The following is a 20804-nucleotide window of genomic DNA, read 5'->3' on the forward strand; positions in this document are numbered from 1 at the left end:
TAAGCATAATAACACGTTTCCATTGAAAGTAACAGAAATATTCACATTTCTAGTTTTTATGTGTGCAAAATGCTTTTCAGAGCGAGAGAAGCACTTTTTGACCAACAATGCGATTCTGACCTTACAATGTTGATACTGCTCAAAACGAGTGGAATTCACTCCCAAATGGTGGTTTATGCTTAAATAACCCTTTTGTAAGCATAATAACACGTTAGCATTGAAAGGAACAGAACTATTCACTTTTCTAGTTTTTATGTGTGCAAAATGCTTTTCAGAGCGAGAGAAGCACTTTTTGACCAACAATGCGATTCTAACCTTACAATGTTGATATTGCTCAAAACTAATGGAATTCACTCCCAAATGGTGGTTTATGCTTAAATAACCCTTTTGTAAGCATAATAACACGTTTGAATTGAAAGAAACAGAAATATTCACTTGTCAAGTTTTTATGCGTGCAAAATGCTTTTCAGAGCGAGAGAAGCACTTTTTGACCAACAATGCGATTCTAACCTTACAATGTTGATATTGCTCAAAACTAATGGAATTCACTCCCAAATGGTGGTTTATGCTTAAATAACCCTTTTGTAAGCATAATAACACGATTGAATTGAAAGAAACAAAAATATTCACTTGTCAAGTTTTTATGCGTGCAAAATGCTTTTCAGAGCGAGAGAAGCACTTTTTGACCAACAATGCGATTCTAACCTTACAATGTTGATATTGCTCAAAACTAATGGAATTCACTCCCAAATGATGGTTTATGCTTAAATAACCCTTTTGTAAGCATAATAACACGTTTCCATTGAAAGTAACAGAAATATTCACGTTTCTAGTTTTTATGTGTGCAAAATGCTTTTCAGAGCGAGAGAAGCACTTTTTGACCAACAATGTGATTCTGACCTTTCAATGTTGATATTGCTCAAAACTAATGGAATTCACTCCCAAATGGTGGTTTATGCTTAAATAACCCTTTTGTCAGCATAATGACACGTTTGCATTGAAATGAACAGAAATATTCACTTTTCTAGTTTTTATGTGTGCAAAATGCTTTTCAGAGCGAGAGAAGCACTTTTTGACCAACAGTGTGATTCTGACCTTACAATGTTGATATTGCTCAAAACGAATGGAATTCACTCCCAAATGATGGTTTATGCTTAAATAACCCTTTCGTAAGCATAATAACACGTTTCCATTGAAAGTAACAGAAATATTCACTTTTCTAGTTTTTATGTGTGCAAAATGCTTTTCAGAGCGAGAGAAGCACTTTTTGACCAACAATGTGATTCTGACCTTACAATGTTGATATTGCTCAAAACGAATGGAATTCACTCCCAAATGGTGGTTTATGCTTAAATAACCCTTTTGTCAGCATAATGACACGTTTGCATTGAAATGAACAGAAATATTCACTTTTCTAGTTTTTATGTGTGCAAAATGCTTTTCAGAGCGAGAGAAGCACTTTTTGACCAACAATGTGACTCTGACCTTACAATGTTGATATTGCTCAAAACGAATGGAGTTCACTCCCAAATGATGGTTTATGCTTAAATAACCCTTTCGTAAGCATAATAACACGTTTCCATTGAAAGTAACTGAAATATTCACTTTTCTAGTTTTTATGTGTGCAAAATGCTTTTCAGAGCGAGAGATGTACTTTTTGACCAACAATGCGATTCTGACCTTACAATGTTGATACTGCTCAAAACGAGTGGAATTCACTCCCAAATGGTGGTTTATGCTTAAATAACCCTTTTGTAAGCATAATAACACGTTAGCATTGAAAGGAACAGAACTATTCACTTTTCTAGTTTTTATGTGTGCAAAATGCTTTTCAGAGCGAGAGAAGCACTTTTTGACCAACAATGTGATTCTGACCTTGCAATGTTGATATTGCTGAAAACTAATGGAATTCACTCCCAAATGGTGGTTTATGCTTAAATAACCCTTTTTTAAGCATAATAACACGTTTGAATTGAAAGAAACAGAAATATTCACTTGTCAAGTTTTTATGCGTGCAAAATGCTTTTCAGAGCGAGAGAAGCACTTTTTGACCAACAATGCCATTCTAACCTTACAATCTTGATATTGCTCAAAACTAATGGAATTCACTCCCAAATGGTGGTTTATGCTTAAATAACCCTTTTGTAAGCATAATAACACGTTTGAATTGAAAGAAACAAAAATATTCACTTGACAAGTTTTTATGCGTGCAAAATGCTTTTCAGAGCGAGAGAAGCATTTTTTGACCAACAATGCGATTCTAACCTTACAATGTTGATATTGCTCAAAACTAATGGAATTCACTCCCAAATGGTGGTTTATGCTTAAATAACCCTTTTGTAAGCATAATAACACGTTTCCATTGAAAGTAACAGGAATATTCACGTTTCTAGTTTTTATGTGTGCAAAATGCTTTTCAGAGCGAGAGAAGCACTTTTTGACCAACAATGTGATTCTGACCTTTCAATGTTGATATTGCTCAAAACTAATGGAATTCACTCCCAAATGGTGGTTTATGCTTAAATAACCCTTTTGTCAGCATAATGACACGTTTGCATTGAAATGAACAGAAATATTCACTTTTCTAGTTTTTATGTGTGCAAAATGCTTTTCAGAGCGAGAGAAGCACTTTTTGACCAACAATGCCATTCTGACCTTACAATGTTGATATTGCTCAAAACGAATGGAATTCACTCCCAAATGATGGTTTATGCTTAAATAACCCTTTCGTAAGCATAATAACACGTTTCCATTGAAAGTAACTGAAATATTCACTTTTCTAGTTTTTATGTGTGCAAAATGCTTTTCAGAGCGAGAGAAGCACTTTTTGACCAACAATGTGATTCTGACCTTACAATGTTGATATTGCTCAAAACGAATGGAATTCACTCCCAAATGGTGGTTTATGCTTAAATAACCCTTTTGTAAGCATAATAACACGTTTCCATTGAAAGTAACTGAAATAATCACGTTTCTAGTTTTTATGTGTGCAAAATGCTTTTCAGAGCGAGAGAAGCACTTTTTGACCAACAATGCGATTCTAACCTTACAATGTTGATATTGCTCAAAACTAATGGAATTCACTCCCAAATGATGGTTTATGCTTAAATAACCCTTTTGTAAGCATAATAACACGTTTCCATTGAAAGTAACAGAAATATTCACGTTTCTAGTTTTTATGTGTGCAAAATGCTTTTCAGAGCGAGAGAAGCACTTTTTGACCAACAATGTGATTCTGACCTTTCAATGTTGATATTGCTCAAAACTAATGGAATTCACTCCCAAATGGTGGTTTATGCTTAAATAACCCTTTTGTCAGCATAATGACACGTTTGCATTGAAATGAACAGAAATATTCACTTTTCTAGTTTTTATGTGTGCAAAATGCTTTTCAGAGCGAGAGAAGCACTTTTTGACCAACAGTGTGATTCTGACCTTACAATGTTGATATTGCTCAAAACGAATGGAATTCACTCCCAAATGATGGTTTATGCTTAAATAACCCTTTCGTAAGCATAATAACACGTTTCCATTGAAAGTAACAGAAATATTCACTTTTCTAGTTTTTATGTGTGCAAAATGTTTTTCAGAGCGAGAGAAGCACTTTTTGACCAACAATGTGATTCTGACCTTACAATGTTGATATTGCTCAAAACGAATGGAATTCACTCCCAAATGGTGGTTTATGCTTAAATAACCCTTTTGTCAGCATAATGACACGTTTGCATTGAAATGAACAGAAATATTCACTTTTCTAGTTTTTATGTGTGCAACATGCTTTTCAGAGCGAGAGAAGCACTTTTTGACCAACAATGTGATTCTGACCTTACAATGTTGATATTGCTCAAAACGAATGGAATTCACTCCCAAATGATGGTTTATGCTTAAATAACCCTTTCGTAAGCATAATAACACGTTTCCATTGAAAGTAACTGAAATATTCACTTTTCTAGTTTTTATGTGTGCAAAATGCTTTTCAGAGCGAGAGAAGCACTTTTTGACCAACAATGTGATTCTGACCTTACAATGTTGATATTGCTCAAAACGAATGGAATTCACTCCCAAATGGTGGTTTATGCTTAAATAACCCTTTTGTAAGCATAATAACACGTTTCCATTGAAAGTAACAGAAATATTCACGTTTCTAGTTTTTATGTGTGCAAAATGCTTTTCAGAGCGAGAGATGTACTTTTTGACCAACAATGCGATTCTGACCTTACAATGTTGATACTGCTCAAAACGAGTGGAATTCACTCCCAAATGGTGGTTTATGCTTAAATAACCCTTTTGTAAGCATAATAACACGTTAGCATTGAAAGGAACAGAACTATTCACTTTTCTAGTTTTTATGTGTGCAAAATGCTTTTCAGAGCGAGAGAAGCACTTTTTGACCAACAATGTGATTCTGACCTTGCAATGTTGATATTGCTGAAAACTAATGGAATTCACTCCCAAATGGTGGTTTATGCTTAAATAACCCTTTTTTAAGCATAATAACACGTTTGAATTGAAAGAAACAGAAATATTCACTTGTGAAGTTTTTATGCGTGCAAAATGCTTTTCAGAGCGAGAGAAGCACTTTTTGACCAACAATGCCATTCTAACCTTACAATCTTGATATTGCTCAAAACTAATGGAATTCACTCCCAAATGGTGGTTTATGCTTAAATAACCCTTTTGTAAGCATAATAACACGTTTGAATTGAAAGAAACAAAAATATTCACTTGACAAGTTTTTATGCGTGCAAAATGCTTTTCAGAGCGAGAGAAGCACTTTTTGACCAACAATGCGATTCTAACCTTACAATGTTGATATTGCTCAAAACTAATGGAATTCACTCCCAAATGGTGGTTTATGCTTAAATAACCCTTTTGTAAGCATAATAACACGTTTCCATTGAAAGTAACAGGAATATTCACGTTTCTAGTTTTTATGTGTGCAAAATGCTTTTCAGAGCGAGAGAAGCACTTTTTGACCAACAATGTGATTCTGACCTTTCAATGTTGATATTGCTCAAAACTAATGGAATTCACTCCCAAATGGTGGTTTATGCTTAAATAACCCTTTTGTCAGCATAATGACACGTTTGCATTGAAATGAACAGAAATATTCACTTTTCTAGTTTTTATGTGTGCAAAATGCTTTTCAGAGCGAGAGAAGCACTTTTTGACCAACAATGCCATTCTGACCTTACAATGTTGATATTGCTCAAAACGAATGGAATTCACTCCCAAATGATGGTTTATGCTTAAATAACCCTTTCGTAAGCATAATAACACGTTTCCATTGAAAGTAACTGAAATATTCACTTTTCTAGTTTTTATGTGTGCAAAATGCTTTTTCAGAGCGAGAGAAGCACTTTTTGACCAACAATGTGATTCTGACCTTACAATGTTGATATTGCTCAAAACGAATGGAATTCACTCCAAAATGGTGGTTTATGCTTAAATAACCCTTTTGTAAGCATAATAACACGTTTCCATTGAAAGTAACTGAAATAATCACGTTTCTAGTTTTTATGTGTGCAAAATGCTTTTCAGAGCGAGAGAAGCACTTTTTGACCAACAATGTGATTCTGACCTTACAATGTTGATATTGCTCAAAACGAATGGAATTCACTCCCAAATGGTGGTTTATGCTTAAATAACCCTTTTGTAAGCATAATAACACGTTTCCATTGAAAGTAACAGAAATATTCACGTTTCTAGTTTTTATGTGTGCAAAATGCTTTTCAGAGCGAGAGAAGCACTTTTTGACCAACAATGCGATTCTGACCTTACAATGTTGATACTGCTCAAAACGAGTGGAATTCATTCCCAAATGGTGGTTTATGCTTAAATAACCCTTTTGTAAGCATAATAACACGTTAGCATTGAAAGGAACAGAACTATTCACTTTTCTAGTTTTTATGTGTGCAAAATGCTTTTCAGAGCGAGAGAAGCACTTTTTGACCAACAATGTGATTCTGACCTTGCAATGTTGATATTGCTGAAAACTAATGGAATTCACTCCCAAATGGTGGTTTATGCTTAAATAACCCTTTTTTAAGCATAATAACACGTTTGAATTGAAAGAAACAGAAATATTCACTTGTCAAGTTTTTATGCGTGCAAAATGCTTTTCAGAGCGAGAGAAGCACTTTTTGACCAACAATGCCATTCTAACCTTACAATCTTGATATTGCTCAAAACTAATGGAATTCACTCCAAAATTGTGGTTTATGCTTAAATAACCCTTTTGTAAGCATAATAACACATTTCCATTGAAAGTAACTGAAATAATCACTTTTCTAGTTTTTATGTGTGCAAAATGCTTTTCAGAGCGAGAGAAGCACTTTTTGACCAACAATGTGATTCTGACCTTACAATGTTGATATTGCTCAAAACTAATGGAATTCACTCCGAAATGGTGGTTTATGCTTAAATAACCCTTTTGTAAGCATAATAACACGTTTCCATTGAAAGTAACAGAAATATTCACGTTTCTAGTTTTTATGTGTGCAAAATGCTTTTCAGAGCGAGAGAAGCACTTTTTGACCAACAATGCGATTCTGACCTTACAATGTTGATACTGCTCAAAACGAGTGGAATTCACTCCCAAATGGTGGTTTATGCTTAAATAACCCTTTTGTAAGCATAATAACACGTTAGCATTGAAAGGAACAGAACTATTCACTTTTCTAGTTTTTATGTGTGCAAAATGCTTTTCAGAGCGAGAGAAGCACTTTTTGACCAACAATGTGATTCTGACCTTGCAATGTTGATATTGCTGAAAACTAATGGAATTCACTCCCAAATGGTGGTTTATGCTTAAATAACCCTTTTGTAAGTATAATAACACGTTTCCATTGAAAGTAACAGAAATATTCACGTTTCTAGTTTTTATGTGTGCAAAATGCTTTTCACAGCGAGAGAAGCACTTTTTGACCAACAATGCGATTCTGACCTTACAATGTTGATACTGCTCAAAACGAGTGGAATTCACTCCCAAATGGTGGTTTATGCTTAAATAACCCTTTTGTAAGCATAATAACACGTTAGCATTGAAAGGAACATAACTATTCACTTTTCTAGTTTTTATGTGTGCAAAATGCTTTTCAGAGCGAGAGAAGCACTTTTTGACCAACAATGTGATTCTGACCTTACAATGTTGATATTGCTGAAAACTAATGGAATTCACTCCCAAATGATGGTTTATGCTTAAATAACCCTTTTGTAAGCATAATAACACGTTTCCATTGAAAGTAACAGGAATATTCACGTTTCTAGTTTTTATGTGTGCAAAATGCTTTTCAGAGCGAGAGAAGCACTTTTTGACCAACAATGCGATTCTGACCTTACAATGTTGATACTGCTCAAAACGAGTGGAATTCACTCCCAAATGGTGGTTTATGCTTAAATAACCCTTTTGTAAGCATAATAACACGTTAGCATTGAAAGGAACAGAACTATTCACTTTTCTAGTTTTTATGTGTGCAAAATGCTTTTCAGAGCGAGAGAAGCACTTTTTGACCAACAATGCGATTCTAACCTTACAATGTTGATATTGCTCAAAACTAATGGAATTCACTCCCAAATGGTGGTTTATGCTTAAATAACCCTTTTGTAAGCATAATAACACGTTTGAATTGAAAGAAACAGAAATATTCACTTGTCAAGTTTTTATGCGTGCAAAATGCTTTTCAGAGCGAGAGAAGCACTTTTTGACCAACAATGCGATTCTAACCTTACAATGTTGATATTGCTCAAAACTAATGGAATTCACTCCCAAATGGTGGTTTATGCTTAAATAACCCTTTTGTAAGCATAATAACACGTTTGAATTGAAAGAAACAAAAATATTCACTTGTCAAGTTTTTATGCGTGCAAAATGCTTTTCAGAGCGAGAGAAGCACTTTTTGACCAACAATGCGATTCTAACCTTACAATGTTGATATTGCTCAAAACTAATGGAATTCACTCCCAAATGATGGTTTATGCTTAAATAACCCTTTTGTAAGCATAATAACACGTTTCCATTGAAAGTAACAGAAATATTCACGTTTCTAGTTTTTATGTGTGCAAAATGCTTTTCAGAGCGAGAGAAGCACTTTTTGACCAACAATGTGATTCTGACCTTTCAATGTTGATATTGCTCAAAACTAATGGAATTCACTCCCAAATGGTGGTTTATGCTTAAATAACCCTTTTGTCAGCATAATGACACGTTTGCATTGAAATGAACAGAAATATTCACTTTTCTAGTTTTTATGTGTGCAAAATGCTTTTCAGAGCGAGAGAAGCACTTTTTGACCAACAGTGTGATTCTGACCTTACAATGTTGATATTGCTCAAAACGAATGGAATTCACTCCCAAATGATGGTTTATGCTTAAATAACCCTTTCGTAAGCATAATAACACGTTTCCATTGAAAGTAACAGAAATATTCACTTTTCTAGTTTTTATGTGTGCAAAATGCTTTTCAGAGCGAGAGAAGCACTTTTTGACCAACAATGTGATTCTGACCTTACAATGTTGATATTGCTCAAAACGAATGGAATTCACTCCCAAATGGTGGTTTATGCTTAAATAACCCTTTTGTCAGCATAATGACACGTTTGCATTGAAATGAACAGAAATATTCACTTTTCTAGTTTTTATGTGTGCAAAATGCTTTTCAGAGCGAGAGAAGCACTTTTTGACCAACAATGTGACTCTGACCTTACAATGTTGATATTGCTCAAAACGAATGGAGTTCACTCCCAAATGATGGTTTATGCTTAAATAACCCTTTCGTAAGCATAATAACACGTTTCCATTGAAAGTAACTGAAATATTCACTTTTCTAGTTTTTATGTGTGCAAAATGCTTTTCAGAGCGAGAGAAGCACTTTTTGACCAACAATGTGATTCTGACCTTACAATGTTGATATTGCTCAAAACGAATGGAATTCACTCCCAAATGGTGGTTTATGCTTAAATAACCCTTTTGTAAGCATAATAACACGTTTCCATTGAAAGTAACAGAAATATTCACGTTTCTAGTTTTTATGTGTGCAAAATGCTTTTCAGAGCGAGAGATGTACTTTTTGACCAACAATGCGATTCTGACCTTACAATGTTGATACTGCTCAAAACGAGTGGAATTCACTCCCAAATGGTGGTTTATGCTTAAATAACCCTTTTGTAAGCATAATAACACGTTAGCATTGAAAGGAACAGAACTATTCACTTTTCTAGTTTTTATGTGTGCAAAATGCTTTTCAGAGCGAGAGAAGCACTTTTTGACCAACAATGTGATTCTGACCTTGCAATGTTGATATTGCTGAAAACTAATGGAATTCACTCCCAAATGGTGGTTTATGCTTAAATAACCCTTTTTTAAGCATAATAACACGTTTGAATTGAAAGAAACAGAAATATTCACTTGTCAAGTTTTTATGCGTGCAAAATGCTTTTCAGAGCGAGAGAAGCACTTTTTGACCAACAATGCCATTCTAACCTTACAATCTTGATATTGCTCAAAACTAATGGAATTCACTCCCAAATGGTGGTTTATGCTTAAATAACCCTTTTGTAAGCATAATAACACGTTTGAATTGAAAGAAACAAAAATATTCACTTGACAAGTTTTTATGCGTGCAAAATGCTTTTCAGAGCGAGAGAAGCATTTTTTGACCAACAATGCGATTCTAACCTTACAATGTTGATATTGCTCAAAACTAATGGAATTCACTCCCAAATGGTGGTTTATGCTTAACTAACCCTTTTGTAAGCATAATAACACGTTTCCATTGAAAGTAACAGGAATATTCACGTTTCTAGTTTTTATGTGTGCAAAATGCTTTTCAGAGCGAGAGAAGCACTTTTTGACCAACAATGTGATTCTGACCTTTCAATGTTGATATTGCTCAAAACTAATGGAATTCACTCCCAAATGGTGGTTTATGCTTAAATAACCCTTTTGTCAGCATAATGACACGTTTGCATTGAAATGAACAGAAATATTCACTTTTCTAGTTTTTATGTGTGCAAAATGCTTTTCAGAGCGAGAGAAGCACTTTTTGACCAACAATGCCATTCTGACCTTACAATGTTGATATTGCTCAAAACGAATGGAATTCACTCCCAAATGATGGTTTATGCTTAAATAACCCTTTCGTAAGCATAATAACACGTTTCCATTGAAAGTAACTGAAATATTCACTTTTCTAGTTTTTATGTGTGCAAAATGCTTTTCAGAGCGAGAGAAGCACTTTTTGACCAACAATGTGATTCTGACCTTACAATGTTGATATTGCTCAAAACGAATGGAATTCACTCCCAAATGGTGGTTTATGCTTAAATAACCCTTTTGTAAGCATAATAACACGTTTCCATTGAAAGTAACTGAAATAATCACGTTTCTAGTTTTTATGTGTGCAAAATGCTTTTCAGAGCGAGAGAAGCACTTTTTGACCAACAATGCGATTCTAACCTTACAATGTTGATATTGCTCAAAACTAATGGAATTCACTCCCAAATGATGGTTTATGCTTAAATAACCCTTTTGTAAGCATAATAACACGTTTCCATTGAAAGTAACAGAAATATTCACGTTTCTAGTTTTTATGTGTGCAAAATGCTTTTCAGAGCGAGAGAAGCACTTTTTGACCAACAATGTGATTCTGACCTTTCAATGTTGATATTGCTCAAAACTAATGGAATTCACTCCCAAATGGTGGTTTATGCTTAAATAACCCTTTTGTCAGCATAATGACACGTTTGCATTGAAATGAACAGAAATATTCACTTTTCTAGTTTTTATGTGTGCAAAATGCTTTTCAGAGCGAGAGAAGCACTTTTTGACCAACAGTGTGATTCTGACCTTACAATGTTGATATTGCTCAAAACGAATGGAATTCACTCCCAAATGATGGTTTATGCTTAAATAACCCTTTCGTAAGCATAATAACACGTTTCCATTGAAAGTAACAGAAATATTCACTTTTCTAGTTTTTATGTGTGCAAAATGCTTTTCAGAGCGAGAGAAGCACTTTTTGACCAACAATGTGATTCTGACCTTACAATGTTGATATTGCTCAAAACGAATGGAATTCACTCCCAAATGGTGGTTTATGCTTAAATAACCCTTTTGTCAGCATAATGACACGTTTGCATTGAAATGAACAGAAATATTCACTTTTCTAGTTTTTATGTGTGCAAAATGCTTTTCAGAGCGAGAGAAGCACTTTTTGACCAACAATGTGATTCTGACCTTACAATGTTGATATTGCTCAAAACGAATGGAATTCACTCCCAAATGATGGTTTATGCTTAAATAACCCTTTCGTAAGCATAATAACACGTTTCCATTGAAAGTAACTGAAATATTCACTTTTCTAGTTTTTATGTGTGCAAAATGCTTTTCAGAGCGAGAGAAGCACTTTTTGACCAACAATGTGATTCTGACCTTACAATGTTGATATTGCTCAAAACGAATGGAATTCACTCCCAAATGGTGGTTTATGCTTAAATAACCCTTTTGTAAGCATAATAACACGTTTCCATTGAAAGTAACAGAAATATTCACGTTTCTAGTTTTTATGTGTGCAAAATGCTTTTCAGAGCGAGAGATGTACTTTTTGACCAACAATGCGATTCTGACCTTACAATGTTGATACTGCTCAAAACGAGTGGAATTCACTCCCAAATGGTGGTTTATGCTTAAATAACCCTTTTGTAAGCATAATAACACGTTAGCATTGAAAGGAACAGAACTATTCACTTTTCTAGTTTTTATGTGTGCAAAATGCTTTTCAGAGCGAGAGAAGCACTTTTTGACCAACAATGTGATTCTGACCTTGCAATGTTGATATTGCTGAAAACTAATGGAATTCACTCCCAAATGGTGGTTTATGCTTAAAAAACCCTTTTTTAAGCATAATAACACGTTTGAATTGAAAGAAACAGAAATATTCACTTGTGAAGTTTTTATGCGTGCAAAATGCTTTTCAGAGCGAGAGAAGCACTTTTTGACCAACAATGCCATTCTAACCTTACAATCTTGATATTGCTCAAAACTAATGGAATTCACTCCCAAATGGTGGTTTATGCTTAAATAACCCTTTTGTAAGCATAATAACACGTTTGAATTGAAAGAAACAAAAATATTCACTTGACAAGTTTTTATGCGTGCAAAATGCTTTTCAGAGCGAGAGAAGCACTTTTTGACCAACAATGCGATTCTAACCTTACAATGTTGATATTGCTCAAAACTAATGGAATTCACTCCCAAATGGTGGTTTATGCTTAAATAACCCTTTTGTAAGCATAATAACACGTTTCCATTGAAAGTAACAGGAATATTCACGTTTCTAGTTTTTATGTGTGCAAAATGCTTTTCAGAGCGAGAGAAGCACTTTTTGACCAACAATGTGATTCTGACCTTTCAATGTTGATATTGCTCAAAACTAATGGAATTCACTCCCAAATGGTGGTTTATGCTTAAATAACCCTTTTGTCAGCATAATGACACGTTTGCATTGAAATGAACAGAAATATTCACTTTTCTAGTTTTTATGTGTGCAAAATGCTTTTCAGAGCGAGAGAAGCACTTTTTGACCAACAATGCCATTCTGACCTTACAATGTTGATATTGCTCAAAACGAATGGAATTCACTCCCAAATGATGGTTTATGCTTAAATAACCCTTTCGTAAGCATAATAACACGTTTCCATTGAAAGTAACTGAAATATTCACTTTTCTAGTTTTTATGTGTGCAAAATGCTTTTTCAGAGCGAGAGAAGCACTTTTTGACCAACAATGTGATTCTGACCTTACAATGTTGATATTGCTCAAAACGAATGGAATTCACTCCAAAATGGTGGTTTATGCTTAAATAACCCTTTTGTAAGCATAATAACACGTTTCCATTGAAAGTAACTGAAATAATCACGTTTCTAGTTTTTATGTGTGCAAAATGCTTTTCAGAGCGAGAGAAGCACTTTTTGACCAACAATGTGATTCTGACCTTACAATGTTGATATTGCTCAAAACTAATGGAATTCACTCCGAAATGGTGGTTTATGCTTAAATAACCCTTTTGTAAGCATAATAACACGTTTCCATTGAAAGTAACAGAAATATTCACGTTTCTAGTTTTTATGTGTGCAAAATGCTTTTCAGAGCGAGAGAAGCACTTTTTGACCAACAATGCGATTCTGACCTTACAATGTTGATACTGCTCAAAACGAGTGGAATTCATTCCCAAATGGTGGTTTATGCTTAAATAACCCTTTTGTAAGCATAATAACACGTTAGCATTGAAAGGAACAGAACTATTCACTTTTCTAGTTTTTATGTGTGCAAAATGCTTTTCAGAGCGAGAGAAGCACTTTTTGACCAACAATGTGATTCTGACCTTGCAATGTTGATATTGCTGACAACTAATGGAATTCACTCCCAAATGGTGGTTTATGCTTAAATAACCCTTTTTTAAGCATAATAACACGTTTGAATTGAAAGAAACAGAAATATTCACTTGTCAAGTTTTTATGCGTGCAAAATGCTTTTCAGAGCGAGAGAAGCACTTTTTGACCAACAATGCCATTCTAACCTTACAATCTTGATATTGCTCAAAACTAATGGAATTCACTCCAAAATTGTGGTTTATGCTTAAATAACCCTTTTGTAAGCATAATAACACGTTTCCATTGAAAGTAACTGAAATAATCACTTTTCTAGTTTTTATGTGTGCAAAATGCTTTTCAGAGCGAGAGAAGCACTTTTTGACCAACAATGTGATTCTGACCTTACAATGTTGATATTGCTCAAAACTAATGGAATTCACTCCGAAATGGTGGTTTGTGCTTAAATAACCCTTTTGTAAGCATAATAACACGTTTCCATTGAAAGTAACAGAAATATTCACGTTTCTAGTTTTTATGTGTGCAAAATGCTTTTCAGAGCGAGAGAAGCACTTTTTGACCAACAATGCGATTCTGACCTTACAATGTTGATACTGCTCAAAACGAGTGGAATTCACTCCCAAATGGTGGTTTATGCTTAAATAACCCTTTTGTAAGCATAATAACACGTTAGCATTGAAAGGAACAGAACTATTCACTTTTCTAGTTTTTATGTGTGCAAAATGCTTTTCAGAGCGAGAGAAGCACTTTTTGACCAACAATGTGATTCTGACCTTGCAATGTTGATATTGCTGAAAACTAATGGAATTCACTCCCAAATGGTGGTTTATGCTTAAATAACCCTTTTGTAAGTATAATAACACGTTTCCATTGAAAGTAACTGAAATATTCACTTTTCTAGTTTTTATGTGTGCAAAATGCTTTTCACAGCGAGAGAAGCACTTTTTGACCAACAATGTGATTCTGACCTTACAATGTTGATATTGCTCAAAACGAATGGAATTCACTCCAAAATGGTGGTTTATGCTTAAATAACCCTTTTGTAAGCATAATAACACGTTTCCATTGAAAGTAACAGAAATATTCACGTTTCTAGTTTTTATGTGTGCAAAATGCTTTTCAGAGCGAGAGATGTACTTTTTGACCAACAATGCGATTCTGACCTTACAATGTTGATACTGCTCAAAACGAGGGGAATTCACTCCCAAATGGTGGTTTATGCTTAAATAACCCTTTTGTAAGCATAATAACACGTTAGCATTGAAAGGAACAGAACTATTCACTTTTCTAGTTTTTATGTGTGCAAAATGCTTTGCAGAGCGAGAGAAGCACTTTTTGACCAACAATGTGATTCTGACCTTGCAATGTTGATATTGCTGAAAACTAATGGAATTCACTCCCAAATGGTGGTTTATGCTTAAATAACCCTTTTTTAAGCATAATAACACGTTTGAATTGAAAGAAACAGAAATATTCACTTGTCAAGTTTTTATGCGTGCAAAATGCTTTTCAGAGCGAGAGAAGCACTTTTTGACCAACAATGCCATTCTAACCTTACAATCTTGATATTGCTCAAAACTAATGGAATTCACTCCAAAATTGTGGTTTATGCTTAAATAACCCTTTTGTAAGCATAATAACACGTTTCCATTGAAAGTAACTGAAATAATCACTTTTCTAGTTTTTATGTGTGCAAAATGCTTTTCAGAGCGAGAGAAGCACTTTTTGACCAACAATGTGATTCTGACCTTACAATGTTGATATTGCTCAAAACTAATGGAATTCACTCCGAAATGGTGGTTTATGCTTAAATAACCCTTTTGTAAGCATAATAACACGTTTCCATTGAAAGTAACAGAAATATTCACGTTTCTAGTTTTTATGTGTGCAAAATGCTTTTCAGAGCGAGAGATGTACTTTTTGACCAACAATGCGATTCTGACCTTACAATGTTGATACTGCTCAAAACGAGTGGAATTCACTCCCAAATGGTGGTTTATGCTTAAATAACCCTTTTGTAAGCATAATAACACGTTAGCATTGAAAGGAACAGAACTATTCACTTTTCTAGTTTTTATGTGTGCAAAATGCTTTTCAGAGCGAGAGAAGCACTTTTTGACCAACAATGTGATTCTGACCTTGCAATGTTGATATTGCTGAAAACTAATGGAATTCACTCCCAAATGGTGGTTTATGCTTAAATAACCCTTTTTTAAGCATAATAACACGTTTGAATTGAAAGAAACAGAAATATTCACTTGTGAAGTTTTTATGCGTGCAAAATGCTTTTCAGAGCGAGAGAAGCACTTTTTGACCAACAATGCCATTCTAACCTTACAATCTTGATATTGCTCAAAACTAATGGAATTCACTCCCAAATGGTGGTTTATGCTTAAATAACCCTTCTGTAAGCATAATAACACGTTTGAATTGAAAGAAACAAAAATATTCACTTGACAAGTTTTTATGCGTGCAAAATGCTTTTCAGAGCGAGAGAAGCACTTTTTGACCAACAATGCGATTCTAACCTTACAATGTTGATATTGCTCAAAACTAATGGAATTCACTCCCAAATGGTGGTTTATGCTTAAATAACCCTTTTGTAAGCATAATAACACGTTTCCATTGAAAGTAACAGGAATATTCACGTTTCTAGTTTTTATGTGTGCAAAATGCTTTTCAGAGCGAGAGAAGCACTTTTTGACCAACAATGTGATTCTGACCTTTCAATGTTGATATTGCTCAAAACTAATGGAATTCACTCCCAAATGGTGGTTTATGCTTAAATAACCCTTTTGTCAGCATAATGACACGTTTGCATTGAAATGAACAGAAATATTCACTTTTCTAGTTTTTATGTGTGCAAAATGCTTTTCAGAGCGAGAGAAGCACTTTTTGACCAACAATGCCATTCTGACCTTACAATGTTGATATTGCTCAAAACGAATGGAATTCACTCCCAAATGATGGTTTATGCTTAAATAACCCTTTCGTAAGCATAATAACACGTTTCCATTGAAAGTAACTGAAATATTCACTTTTCTAGTTTTTATGTGTGCAAAATGCTTTTCAGAGCGAGAGAAGCACTTTTTGACCAACAATGTGATTCTGACCTTACAATGTTGATATTGCTCAAAACGAATGGAATTCACTCCAAAATGGTGGTTTATGCTTAAATAACCCTTTTGTAAGCATAATAACACGTTTCCATTGAAAGTAACTGAAATAATCACGTTTCTAGTTTTTATGTGTGCAAAATGCTTTTCAGAGCGAGAGAAGCACTTTTTGACCAACAATGTGATTCTGACCTTACAATGTTGATATTGCTCAAAACTAATGGAATTCACTCCGAAATGGTGGTTTATGCTTAAATAACCCTTTTGTAAGCATAATAACACGTTTCCATTGAAAGTAACAGAAATATTCACGTTTCTAGTTTTTATGTGTGCAAAATGCTTTTCAGAGCGAGAGAAGCACTTTTTGACCAACAATGCGATTCTGACCTTACAATGTTGATACTGCTCAAAACGAGTGGAATTCACTCCCAAATGGTGGTTTATGCTTAAATAACCCTTTTGTAAGCATAATAACACGTTAGCATTGAAAGGAACAGAACTATTCACTTTTCTAGTTTTTATGTGTGCAAAATGCTTTTCAGAGCGAGAGAAGCACTTTTTGACCAACAATGTGATTCTGACCTTGCAATGTTGATATTGCTGAAAACTAATGGAATTCACTCCCAAATGGTGGTTTATGCTTAAATAACCCTTTTTTAAGCATAATAACACGTTTGAATTGAAAGAAACAGAAATATTCACTTGTCAAGTTTTTATGCGTGCAAAATGCTTTTCAGAGCGAGAGAAGCACTTTTTGACCAACAATGCCATTCTAACCTTACAATCTTGATATTGCTCAAAACTAATGGAATTCACTCCAAAATTGTGGTTTATGCTTAAATAACCCTTTTGTAAGCATAATAACACGTTTCCATTGAAAGTAACTGAAATAATCACTTTTCTAGTTTTTATGTGTGCAAAATGCTTTTCAGAGCGAGAGAAGCACTTTTTGACCAACAATGTGATTCTGACCTTACAATGTTGATATTGCTCAAAACTAATGGAATTCACTCCGAAATGGTGGTTTATGCTTAAATAACCCTTTTGTAAGCATAATAACACGTTTCCATTGAAAGTAACAGAAATATTCACGTTTCTAGTTTTTATGTGTGCAAAATGCTTTTCAGAGCAAGAGAAGCACTTTTTGACCAACAATGCGATTCTGACCTTACAATGTTGATACTGCTCAAAACGAGTGGAATTCACTCCCAAATGGTGGTTTATGCTTAAATAACCCTTTTGTAAGCATAATAACACGTTAGCATTGAAAGGAACAGAACTATTCACTTTTCTAGTTTTTATGTGTGCAAAATGCTTTTCAGAGCGAGAGAAGCACTTTTTGACCAACAATGTGATTCTGACCTTGCAATGTTGATATTGCTGAAAACTAATGGAATTCACTCCCAAATGGTGGTTTATGCTTAAATAACCCTTTTGTAAGTATAATAACACGTTTCCATTGAAAGTAACAGAAATATTCACGTTTCTAGTTTTTATGTGTGCAAAATGCTTTTCACAGCGAGAGAAGCACTTTTTGACCAACAATGCGATTCTGACCTTACAATGTTGATACTGCTCAAAACGAGTGGAATTCACTCCCAAATGGTGGTTTATGCTTAAATAACCCTTTTGTAAGCATAATAACACATTAGCATTGAAAGGAACATAACTATTCACTTTTCTAGTTTTTATGTGTGCAAAATGCTTTTCAGAGCGAGAGAAGCACTTTTTGACCAACAATGTGATTCTGACCTTACAATGTTGATATTGCTGAAAACTAATGGAATTCACTCCCAAATGATGGTTTATGCTTAAATAACCCTTTTGTAAGCATAATAACACGTTTCCATTGAAAGTAACAGGAATATTCACGTTTCTAGTTTTTATGTGTGCAAAATGCTTTTCAGAGCGAGAGAAGCACTTTTTGACCAACAATGTGATTCTGACCTTTCAATGTTGATATTGCTCAAAACTAATGGAATTCACTCCCAAATGGTGGTTTATGCTTAAATAACCCTTTTGTCAGCATAATGACACGTTTGCATTGAAATGAACAGAAATATTCACTTTTCTAGTTTTTATGTGTGCAAAATGCTTTTCAGAGCGAGAGAAGCACTTTTTGACCAACAATGCCATTCTGACCTTACAATGTTGATATTGCTCAAAACGAATGGAATTCACTCCCAAATGATGGTTTATGCTTAAATAACCCTTTCGTAAGCATAATAACACGTTTCCATTGAAAGTAACTGAAATATTCACTTTTCTAGTTTTTATGTGTGCAAAATGCTTTTCAGAGCGAGAGAAGCACTTTTTGACCAACAATGTGATTCTGACCTTACAATGTTGATATTGCTCAAAACGAATGGAATTCACTCCAAAATGGTGGTTTATGCTTAAATAACCCTTTTGTAAGCATAATAACATGTTTCCATTGAAAGTAACAGAAATATTCACGTTTCTAGTTTTTATGTGTGCAAAATGCTTTTCAGAGCGAGAGATGTACTTTTTGACCAACAATGCGATTCTGACCTTACAATGTTGATACTGCTCAAAACGAGGGGAATTCACTCCCAAATGGTGGTTTATGCTTAAATAACCCTTTTGTAAGCATAATAACACGTTAGCATTGAAAGGAACAGAACTATTCACTTTTCTAGTTTTTATGTGTGCAAAATGCTTTGCAGAGCGAGAGAAGCACTTTTTGACCAACAATGTGATTCTGACCTTGCAATGTTGATATTGCTGAAAACTAATGGAATTCACTCCCAAATGGTGGTTTATGCTTAAATAACCCTTTTTTAAGCATAATAACACGTTTGAATTGAAAGAAACAGAAATATTCACTTGTCAAGTTTTTATGCGTGCAAAATGCTTTTCAGAGCGAGAGAAGCACTTTTTGACCAACAATGCCATTCTAACCTTACAATCTTGATATTGCTCAAAACTAATGGAATTCACTCCAAAATTGTGGTTTATGCTTAAATAACCCTTTTGTAAGCATAATAACACGTTTCCATTGAAAGTAACTGAAATAATCACTTTTCTAGTTTTTATGTGTGCAAAATGCTTTTCAGAGCGAGAGAAGCACTTTTTGACCAACAATGTGATTCTGACCTTACAATGTTGATATTGCTCAAAACTAATGGAATTCACTCCGAAATGGTGGTTTATGCTTAAATAACCCTTTTGTAAGCATAATAACACGTTTCCATTGAAAGTAACAGAAATATTCACGTTTCTAGTTTTTATGTGTGCAAAATGCTTTTCAGAGCAAGAGAAGCACTTTTTGACCAACAATGCGATTCTGACCTTACAATGTTGATACTGCTCAAAACGAGTGGAATTCACTCCCAAATGGTGGTTTATGCTTAAATAACCCTTTTGTAAGCATAATAACACGTTAGCATTGAAAGGAACAGAACTATTCACTTTTCTAGTTTTTATGTGTGCAAAATGCTTTTCAGAGCGAGAGAAGCACTTTTTGACCAACAATGTGATTCTGACCTTGCAATGTTGATATTGCTGAAAACTAATGGAATTCACTCCCAAATGGTGGTTTATGCTTAAATAACCCTTTTGTAAGTATAATAACACGTTTCCATTGAAAGTAACAGAAATATTCACGTTTCTAGTTTTTATGTGTGCAAAATGCTTTTCACAGCGAGAGAAGCACTTTTTGACCAACAATGCGATTCTGACCTTACAATGTTGATACTGCTCAAAACGAGTGGAATTCACTCCCAAATGGTGGTTTATGCTTAAATAACCCTTTTGTAAGCATAATAACACATTAGCATTGAAAGGAACATAACTATTCACTTTTCTAGTTTTTATGTGTGCAAAATGCTTTTCAGAGCGAGAGAAGCACTTTTTGACCAACAATGTGATTCTGACCTTACAATGTTGATATTGCTGAAAACTAATGGAATTCACTCCCAAATGATGGTTTATGCTTAAATAACCCTTTTGTAAGCATAATAACACGTTTCCATTGAAAGTAACAGGAATATTCACGTTTCTAGTTTTTATGTGTGCAAAATGCTTTTCAGAGCGAGAGAAGCACTTTTTGACCAACAATGTGATTCTGACCTTTCAATGTTGATATTGCTCAAAACTAATGGAATTCACTCCCAAATGGTGGTTTATGCTTAAATAACCCTTTTGTCAGCATAATGACACGTTTGCATTGAAATGAACAGAAATATTCACTTTTCTAGTTTTTATGTGTGCAAAATGCTTTTCAGAGCGAGAGAAGCACTTTTTGACCAACAATGCCATTCTGACCTTACAATGTTG

The sequence above is a fragment of the Pollachius pollachius genome (genome assembly GCF_949987615.1).
Source record: "Pollachius pollachius genome assembly, chromosome: 8".
In the NCBI taxonomy this organism is placed as follows: Eukaryota; Metazoa; Chordata; class Actinopteri; order Gadiformes; family Gadidae; genus Pollachius; species Pollachius pollachius.